At 39.7% G+C, this 10426-nt stretch overlaps 2 long non-coding RNA genes across 8 annotated transcripts in view; one reads left to right on the forward strand and one right to left on the reverse strand.

Moving 5' to 3' along the window:
• Positions 1-10426, forward strand: part of LOC309475698 — a 246011-nt gene that overhangs the window by 173891 nt on the left and 61694 nt on the right. The window lies entirely within an intron of this gene.
• Positions 1681-10426, reverse strand: part of LOC309475694 — a 30009-nt gene continuing 21263 nt past the window's right edge. The window contains exons 2-6 of one of the 7 annotated variants that reach the window (XR_014197775.1): positions 7803-8147; positions 7610-7721; positions 7484-7529; positions 7273-7350; positions 1681-7157 (exon numbers count right to left, since the gene is read on the reverse strand). This is a non-coding gene — a long non-coding RNA (uncharacterized lncRNA). Of the gene's footprint in view, positions 7722-7802; positions 8148-10426 lie in introns of all 7 variants that reach the window. The other 6 variants (XR_014197776.1, XR_014197777.1, XR_014197774.1 and 3 more) reach the window with 6 other exon arrangements.

Here is a 10426-nt window from a genome sequence, read left to right on the forward strand (position 1 = left end):
ACAGAGCGTCTACAAATCGACACTTAATAACCTTTATACTCCAGCTCTTTGCGTCTTCCGTCAACAACTGGCCGAGTCTCTTACCCTAACTTACTTGCTTCTCTAAACTGACCTGCTGCGCAGCAGAAATTAACAGACAAACATCAGCAAATGTCCTCTAAATGCTTTAATAACGGCCAGGAGATCTTCCCGAGCAGTTCTCAGGGAATCTCTCCCAAGAAGCAAGGCTGGAGGATCTCAGACAAATTCCATTGAGACTCCCACCGTAAAACACATATACAACAGTTTTTATAGAATCGAGAAAACAAATAAGACTAACATGTCACCTTCAATATGATTGGTTCAATTGGTTCAAAAGCCCCAACCTTTTCCTCTGTCACTGGCACAAGCAAACTGTTTTAATGATGACTTCATTCGTTAATCACAAGATTCTAACAGAGTCTAGTTTCATTTCCCAAACTATGTTATTTTTACATATACATACGCACACAGTCAAAGTCACAAGTTTTCCATTGATTTCATACAATACATCCTGTTCAAATAAGGTTAGATGTTAGAAACATGGTTAGTTTAATATACAGTTTAAAATTTCCACGACAGTTCCCCTCTTTGGTCGTAATCAAACACGACCAATATTAAATTAAATTCTTCTAATCAATTTTCCATACCTGCATGATTTACCTGCTCTTTACCAAATCATCCCATTATAAGTCAGTGACTTTAATACCACCTGATATCTCTAATCAAACCATGTTTCATCTTTTACTTTATAATACCTGTAAGATATTCCTTCAATCAGCATCCTAAGTTGTAATTAAAATACCACCTATTTCCAATGTTACTACATACACATACCATCTTCTCATCTTCATCTCCTTCTCAACATTCTATCTTCAAGCAATCTAATTCTATTTTCAGTAAAAACTAAACATACCATAGTATATTGCCTTTTAACTTTAGTAGATCTTGAGTCAAGTTCAAGTATAATTTGCTAAATTTCGAATCACATTGATCTATTAGGCCTTTAACAGGCTGATACTGCTGCTGGACCAATTTTATTAACCATATTTTACTAGCTTTTAATTCAAGCAGGCGATTGTTTTACTTAGTCAGATCTATTTAAGATCTGTGTAATAAAATCTAACCAAAAAAAGTTCTAATGTAATTTTTATCCTTAACACAAATATCAATAATTGTATTATTTTGTTTCAAACAATGTCATTATTTTAAAATTAACTCTGTTTAAACCAGCTCTTGCCATGAGAATAGCCTTAGCTGCTGACATGCCATTTAATCATTAATTACCTATCCTAAAATCCTATTTCTGATGGTCATAACATGTCCTGCCTCTATTTGTTGGCAATGCGGAATAGTTCATAATGTATCCATTGATCCAGATCATTAAATCTGTAACTTCATTCTGAATTAAGAAAGCTTTTTTAGAATTTTGCTTTATGAGCAAATATTCTACTTCATTGAAATGTCTTAACTGTTTATATTCATTTTAGTTTGAATTTAACATGTTTGTGTCACATTTCTCTTGGTCTTGGTTTTAACTTTGTGCTCCCTATATATATATATATATATATATATATATATATATATATATATATATATATATATATATATATATATATATATATATATATATATATATATATTTTAACACGTTGAATACCTTTCTCAACAAAACAAGTCCATATTTCATTTCTGGAAGCCTGGCTAATTAAGCAAGCACTGTTACTGCATTCCTAGATAGACCAGACCCGCAGTCACCTCTCAGATATCAAATACAGATATTAGACAATACATGAAAGGAACATTTCAATAATCACACTGTAACTTCTTTAACTAATAATAATCCAGAAATTAAATATGTTTCCCAAAATCAACCCCCTTTTGAAAGTTTTTCTTTTGCTATTTTAGGAAATGGAAACACCTAAAATATATAGTAATTAATCGCTATAGAAACCTACCCAATTATCCATTAGGACCTAGTCCGGCAAAGTAACATCACCCATCATCTCTTATTAGAGAACAATTATTACATTTTTAGCATCTATTTAAAACCCTCAAGTTTCTTCAAAAATAGTCCCTAGATTATTTATTATTTTTACAGTAATGTACCTAGTTAGAGTCCCTATACTCTACAGAATTAAGAGATTTTCCTCGTTCCAATTTACATGTACCTGAAATATTTTCAAATTAATCAGTAATTGTTCAAATCTCAGATCTATATCAATTCTCAGTCATACAGTTTGATTGAAACAAATAAAACATCAATAAAAATCACACAAATAAGCTTAAACCATTAGTTGGTCCACATCTTTCTCCCAGGTGTGTTGATCATCTCGTTGCCCCATGACGTTCCATCTTCACCAGGGTGACTCTTTGCGAACCGTTGCAATGGGCTTTCCCTCGCTGGCAAGGGAGGTACGTTACTAGCACGTCCTTGATCCCCCACTTGACGGTGTGCGGTGTCGTTGGCGTCGGCGTTTGGGGTTGCTGAGGCTGCTTGGTGTAGTTTAAGGTGAGATGCTTGGACGGAGGTGTCACGCTCTCCAACCTGGCTGATAGTTGCAAGATTTTCCTCAGATCACAACCGCACTCCACTGGACCTTGTTTGTGGAGTGAACCATAAGAACAACCTATGAATGGAGACTTTAAGTATTTTTGTTAGAGACAACATGTATCATGTCGCCAGACTCATCTGCTTGTCTGGCCGGTCGTCCTTTTTTGATGAGACCTGTGAAATTTCATGTTAAACAGTAACAAGATAATATTTTATACATTTGGAACAGAACCAGTTCTGTTCGATGAGGTCCATCATGACATCCTGTAAAAAGGGAAAAGTTAAGTATGGGGTGGACAGGGCAAGCTTGCTTGCTCTCTGCCTTCCCAAAGTTATACGCTGTGCAGGTGTGGCATTGTTTATGTCTGCCACAACAATAATTCAGCCCAGGATAGTTAGTCAAATCATCCATGGCCGTTTTTTTATTGGGCATATTTTCTTCCCGGTGGGGTCATATTTTACCCTGTGGGTCATATTTTAACTTGTGGGCATATTTTACCCTGTGGGTCATATTTTAACTTGTGGGCATATTTTACCCTGTGGGCCCACTTTATAAATTTAGATACAGCTGTTTTGATTGACAATTTATTTGTCTCTGTGTTTCTCAGACCACCATCTTTCACACACTTTCATACACTTTCATACACCCCTCTCTGGCCTGAGAATCATACCTTTTTGCCTGCTTTAGCACTTTATGAACTGAATGGGGAACATATCTATTTATTAGGAGTGGAATACCACTAAATCCGAACGGTAACCACTATTCCGGCGAAGCTACTGAACGTAGACACACTGTGGCATTCCCCTTGCGACAGTGTCTAAACGTTAGGATATTTATTTTCAATTGTCCGATGCAGTCGCCATGTGTTTAAGTTTAACACAGTGAACGTAAACCTTTTCAAAATCAAATAGATTAAACACTTTAAATAATAACCGTATAGACCTTCAGTTGCAGTTGAGAGAGTCAGTTTTAATTTCTCAAAGGCAATTTGTCATTCATTGCACAATTTCAATTTTTCAAACTTTTTGTTGTTGCTCATAAGCTATTTAAAAGAAGATTTGGAAATCTTCACACAATTTTCGCTCCATGGACAAAAATAAAAATAAAATAAAAAACATTTCCATTTCGTACCCCTGGTGATGACAGCATGTGTTTTCAAAAGTTTAGAATTAGAAAACATTGTTTTCATTGAATCTAGAAAATTACCTAAATTAACTTTAAATGAAATGGAGTGACCAATATTGTTGCTTTTATAGCCATAAAACCATTTTATAGCTTTTACATAAACTTCACTGCCATATCCAGATTGGTGAGTCATGCTCTCACTTCTGCTATTGAACTTCTTGCAGTAGGGCTGTTAATGTTACCTATTGAAAGCAGATTCAAAGAGTTAGTTGAAGAAATATGAAGAATTGCTGTAACCAGTGGATAATCAAAAAATAATCAAGTTAAATAATAATCAAATTTGAAGCAGTCTCTAGTGATCATTGAAAGTGCAGCACCTAGCCCACACGGAAGATACATTGGATTGTCTCTCCGTGTGTATTGTCATTCAGTTGAACTGTTCATTCTGACCCCTCTCAGAAGTGTCAACTTTCTCTTTCAGGAGGGCGACTGCAGGCCCCACTTCCTCTTTTGTTTTTCTGCAGTCAGACACTCAACAAGGTGTCTGAAATCTTGAACACTCAGAGAACCGCAAAACTCACATTAAACCTATAGAATAACTAAAAATCTCATCTAGTTATCAACACAGCAGTTCCTCATTTTATTAAAAAGCGTACTTCATTGCGGAAAAAAATCAAGCGTTTCTTCTTTGCAAAGGAGCAGGAAAAACAGGAAAACTACTCTTAGAACAGTGTATAATGTAAACGAAAATAATTATTTTTCTTTTCTATTTTACAAGAAACCAAAATAAAATGACTGTAAGATGTCTGTTATGTGCGTGTTCAAATCACAATTTATATTTAAATTGGTCACACAATCTCATTCTCATACTATGCACAATGCACAAAAAATTATCTTAGTTAAACAAAAACCATTGACTCTTAGAATCTCATGAATCGAAAACATTTTTCCACTCTGTCTCCAATGGATAACGAGATACAAATTCTAGACACCTTCAGATAGAAAGTATAATATTTAAACACGTGCAGTTAATATCTTATTATTTATTCATTACTTTAAGTGATTGCCTAAATTCAAAAGCACTGAATTGCTTAAATTCTATTGCTCAGTTTTATATATCTCATCCACATAAATACATAATTAAAGTCTAACTCATAAAAGTTTCTTTATGATTCAAAATTTCCTAATTATCACAGAGTATTTCACATGTGCATATTCCTATTATTATGATTTATAATTTTAACAATTTCTGCAATGTTTAATTGATTTCAAAATGTAAAAAATGCATAAATCTCAGGATAACAATATTGATCTATTTATCTTGTTTCCACATTTCTTTCTTTATCTTTCTTTATTAACCTTTCTTTGTTAACCTTTCTTTAATTCAATCAAAATCAAAGTCTTTTTAAAACAAAACTTCAAACAAAAAGCAATTTTCAGTGCTGCAGCAGCTCGGGGTATTTTCCCCTCCCGGATCTGGTTTCCAGCATGACAAGTTGCTTTGCAGAAGTTTTATTGACAGCTTTTTTGAAGCACTCTTAATACAAAAAACAAAATACTCAACGTATACCTTGGTTGCATTTAACCATAATCATTGCTCATTGCCCTTAATAGACAAGGTAAGGAATTTTTTTTTCAAAATCCTTAAATCTTTTAGATGTGATTACCAGTTTTCTTCACATTTTTACTTAAAAGAACAGCCAAAATTTAATTAAACCTTTTAATTAATTTAGAAGCATTTTTAAGGAAAAGTGCTGAGGTCTGTCATACTACCTTAAAGGTCCCATGACATGAAATTTTCAATTTCTGAGGTTTTTTAAAATTAATATGAGTTCCCCTAGCCTGTATATGGTCCCCAAGTTTCTAGAAATTTCAATCGGTATAAATCGAGCTTTTCCTATCTTTCTCTGCCTTTGAGAAAATGGAGGCTCAATCAGGCTGATCTTGAATCCCCTCTTTATGACGTTACAAGGAGAAATGTTACCTCCCCTTTCTCTGCTTTGCCCGCCCAGAGGATATTTCTCGCACATGAGAAAACGAGCTAGGAAACAGGAACGCGCACGCGCGATTTTAGTTTGTCCACGAGAGACATAATGGCTTTTGAGCGAGCGAAGCATAATAATTGCTCAATAATTGGATGTACAAATGAACACTGAAGGGTCAATACAAAGCTGGGCTTGCTGAACGTCTGAAACTAAAGTCTGGATCAATCTCTTTGGCTCAGCTACACACCTCGGACAAGTAAGTCAACTAATGATATATAAGTGTGTTGCTTTACTGTTTATGGTTACCTAGCTTGTTACACGTAGAATGTGGCTGTCACATGAGCTATGCAGTTTATGTGTGTGAATACACACACTGTAACGCGAGTGTTGTACACTTCTTTGTTATTTGGATAACCGTTTTCCTGTTGGTAATATGGCGCGCGCGATATCCGCATTTCAAGATCGCAGAGCTTGATGTAATTGTAATATGATAAATGACAGACGTTACAGATCTCTCATGAAAAGGCAACAGTAGGTTCGCGTTAGCTACATGATAATAACTGTAAACCATCCGAATAAAGTATCGTATCCAAACATAATATTTTAAACTTACCATTCGGAAACGTCCTGCTGGAGCTGCTGAGTTGCAGCTTCTCCATCTGGATCAGATTCTGGGTCAAACTGAAATGCTTGAACGACTGCGTGTCTTCGTGCCATTGCAATATATCCAACATAAACAAACATGCATGGTATCGTAGCGCAAGATGGTCAAGGCCACGCCCACCCTCCACCTTGCGCCGCCTTTCTCCTCCTCATTATCATTTAAAGCTACAGACACCGAAACGGCCTGTCTGAAGGAAGCTCATTCTGGGACTGGTTTGTAGTGGCTATAATTCTGCACCGAGGCTGAATTTTTGGAAAGAGATTTCAGATACAGTACTAGGGACCACTAAGGTCTATATTAAAGCCTACAAAAAGTAGCATGTCATGGGACCTTTAATACTTTAAGTCCTTTTAGCCCGACTGGAATGGTTCCCTCTGTCGAACAGGGTTCTGCAGTCTGGCAGAGTGAAGACAACGTGGTTCCTCATCCCCATCCATCCGACAGAGGGAGATTCCGAGGACTCCTGGATCTGGCCCGCCAAATTGTAGTGGATTTCCGAGGACTCCTGGATCTGGCCCGCCAAACTGCAACAGTTCACTTTCCAGGTACATCATCGTAGAGGATGTCTCAATCTAGGTCCAGATGCCTTGTCTAGAGCTTACGAGCCTTTGGAGAGAGACAGCGTGCCCTGCATGACCATAACCACACCCAAATGTGCTTCAGACATACCTCACACTCTAGGAGAAATCTCGCAGGCCCAAAGTCGAGACAATGCAATTGCTCTCCTGCAGGGATCCCACCAAACCCATAAGGCTCAAGATCAACGGATCACCTTCAAAGAACACCAGGGTGTGGTATACCGGCGGATACCTGTCAAGAATACCGGAGAGAGATTCCAGTTGGTAGTGCCTCAGGAGATGATACCAGGTTTTTTGCATTACTTCCATGATAACCCATTAGGAGGACATCTGGGCCGACTAAAAACCTTGTTGCGGCTTTTGGAAGTAGCATGGTGGTCATCTGTCCATAAAGACGTATGGCAATACGTCAAGGGTTGCGAGATCTGTCAAAAATACAAACATGATAATACGAAACCTAGCGGATTCCTACAGCATACCAAAGTTCATGAACCGGGACACACTTTAGGGATGGATTTCATTGGACCGTTTCCGCTGAGTAAAAAACAAAACACATACCTTCTGGTGATTGTCGACTATTTCACAAAGTGGGTGGAGCTGTTCCCTTTGCGAGATAGTAAGACACAGAAAATAGTTAAAATTCTTAGAGAGGAAATCTTCACCAGATGGGGAGTGCCAAAATACCTGGTGTCGGACCGGGGAGCACAATTCACATCCAAAGTGCTATCTGAACTATGCAGGTCTTGGGGAAGCATCCAGAAACTCACCACCAGCTATCACCCGCAAACCAACCTGACTGAAAGAGTTAACAAGACTGTAAAAACCATGATTGCGTCCTATGTAGGACAATATCATCAGACATGGGATCAGTGGTTACCGGAGCTAAGGTTCGCCATCAATACAGCTCACCAAGAGACCACCGGTAGAGCTCCGGCTGAGTTAATGCTGGGTGGTCAGCTGCATGGACCTCTGGAGAGGTTGATCCTTAGACCCCCCACGCCTGACCAAGCTTCATATACTCTAGTCGAACGTCAAAACAACATGGCAGAGGAGGTCAAACTCAGAGTAGGGGTACAACAAACCAGACAAGCTAGGTATTATAATGCCCGACGGAAGGATGCGCAATTCAAGCCGGGAGATCTAATCTGGATTAAGACTCACCCTCTCTCATCAGCCTCCAGTAGATTTTCTGCCAAGCTAGCGCCCAAGTGGGAGGGTCCAGCTGAAGTAATAAAAAGAATGGTTCCAATAAATTACACTGTGAGTTGGGGCATTCCACTGAAAACAGACATTGTAAATGTGGTGAACTTAAAACGCTGGTACAGACGGTCTCCTCCTATGCCGAAGGCTGGGGGAGGGGATCTATGTAGCGTGGCCACATAAAGGGACGTTTTAAATAAGGTTAGTGCCATATAACTAAATATGTTGTGTCACTTTATGTATTACCTTGTCTGCTTTCCTCTGTACGCTGTATATGCCTCTACTATTGTGTATGGGAACCTCATTATTGTTCACGCGAGATCTGAGCGTGACTTCTCATCACGTGGGTTTCGTCCGGTGTTGTGCCGAATTTCGACCCCCGCCAAATTATTACCCCCCTAGTACGGTCAGAGCGTTACAAATTAAGGTCTACCTGGCTGCGATTTCGGGCCTGTCATGTGGGTTTTGAGGGCTCAACAGTCGGGCAGCATTCTTTAATCCGCAGATTTATGAAGGGTGCCCGTCGCTCTTTGCCAGTCATCAGGAGAACTATTCCTGAGTGGGACCTCTCCATGGTGCTGGAGGCTTTGTCTCAATATCCTTTTGAGCCTCTGGGAAGTATTTCCTTAAAGCTGCTGTCCTTTAAGACAGCTTTGCTCTTGGCTTTGGCATCAGCCAAACGTGTCAGTGAGCTACATGCACTCTCGGTTCATCCCTCGTGCACTAAATTCTCTCTTAGTGGAGATAAGGTTTCCCTTAAGCCTAATCCGGCCTTTATGCCTAAATGCTTTCCTGCGTTCACTTCGGAGGTGTTGGAGCTGTTCGCTTTTCACCCTCCTCCTTTTTCCTCCCTGGAGGATCAGAGGCTAAATGCTCTGTGTCCCATCCATGCTTTACAGACATATATGACCAGGACCAGTGCTTTCAGGAGGAGCGACCAGCTCTTTATTTCATGGGCGCCCCCTCATAGAGGGAATCCCATATCGAAGCAATGCCTCTCACATTGGCTTGTGAATGCTATAGCTTTGGCATATGAATTGAAGGGAGTGCGGCCCCCAGGGGACATCAGAGCTCATTCCACGAGGGGCTTAGCCGCCTCTTGGGCTTTGTTTAGGGGAGTGTCACTGCAGGACATCTGCTCCGCTGCCAGTTGGGCTTCTCCTCATACCTTTGTGCGTTACTACCGGCTGGATGTCACCAGTATCTCGGTGGCACATTCGGTTTTAGGGGTGGGGTCTTCTTAGCCCTTCCCTGCAACCCCGTTGGAAGTAACAAATAAGGAGTGAATGGGCCGGCAGGCCATGCACATTCCTGTCACCAAGCATGCATCCCTTTCCTTCCTGGGTGTATATATGCACATTTGTGTTGCTGGGGTTATTATCATGTGTGTGCCACATGCATGTTCCATGTCCTGCATGTGCACAGCAGTTATGTGTGTGCGTCAGGATTGCAGGTTCATGATTATGGGACGTGTCAGGCACCACCTCCCTGGGGCGACCGTCCTTCTCTGGCTTTCAGAACCTCACTGTGAGTGTATTGGGCAATCGGGGAGCTGTCCATGTCTCTCCCATAGGTGGATCTCGAACACGAGATGATGAAAGAGAACAATAGGTTACTATCGTAACCCCGGTTCTCTGAAACATCGAGTGGAGAGATCCACCAGCTTTGCCCCGCTTGCCGCACGAGAAGCGAATATACTTACTGGAGAATAGCAGCGCTTGCAGGCATTATATGCCCCTAGGTAAGGGGGCGGGGCCTTACCTGGCATTGGCTGCACGTTTCTGTCTGTCTAGCCAGACTTGGTGCAATTGGATGCTTCTGCAGAGGTCAGGTACGGATGCCCTTCCCATAGGTCGATCTCTCCACTCGATGTTTCAGAGAACCGGGGTTACGATAGTAACCTATTGTTTTAAAATTACATGGACAGACGAATTTACATTTATGAAGCGATCTGAATCTGTGGTAATTGACTAAAGCACTGCACAAAACCAGCACCAAAAGTAGCATTAATGATAAGTATAGTATTCAAGTCACTTGTATTTAGTCTATATTGATACACCGTTTACCTGATGAAACTATCATAGTTTGTTAAATGAGGCCCAGGCCTACAGGCCTATTATGTGAAGTGTAGGCTGACAACAACACGCGAAATGGTGACTTTATTATTTTAACATTTTTGATAGTTTTGCAGCAATAGTAGCCTATAATAGTGCAGTACTAATGGTAAAAAATTTGCACACACATTACTTTTTTTTTTTTTTTCGTTCTTAAAAAAAAAAAAAAAAAAGAATTCCCTTATGT

The sequence above is a fragment of the Leuciscus leuciscus genome (genome assembly GCF_965113295.1).
Source record: "Leuciscus leuciscus genome assembly, chromosome: 15".
Taxonomy (NCBI): domain Eukaryota; kingdom Metazoa; phylum Chordata; class Actinopteri; order Cypriniformes; family Leuciscidae; genus Leuciscus; species Leuciscus leuciscus.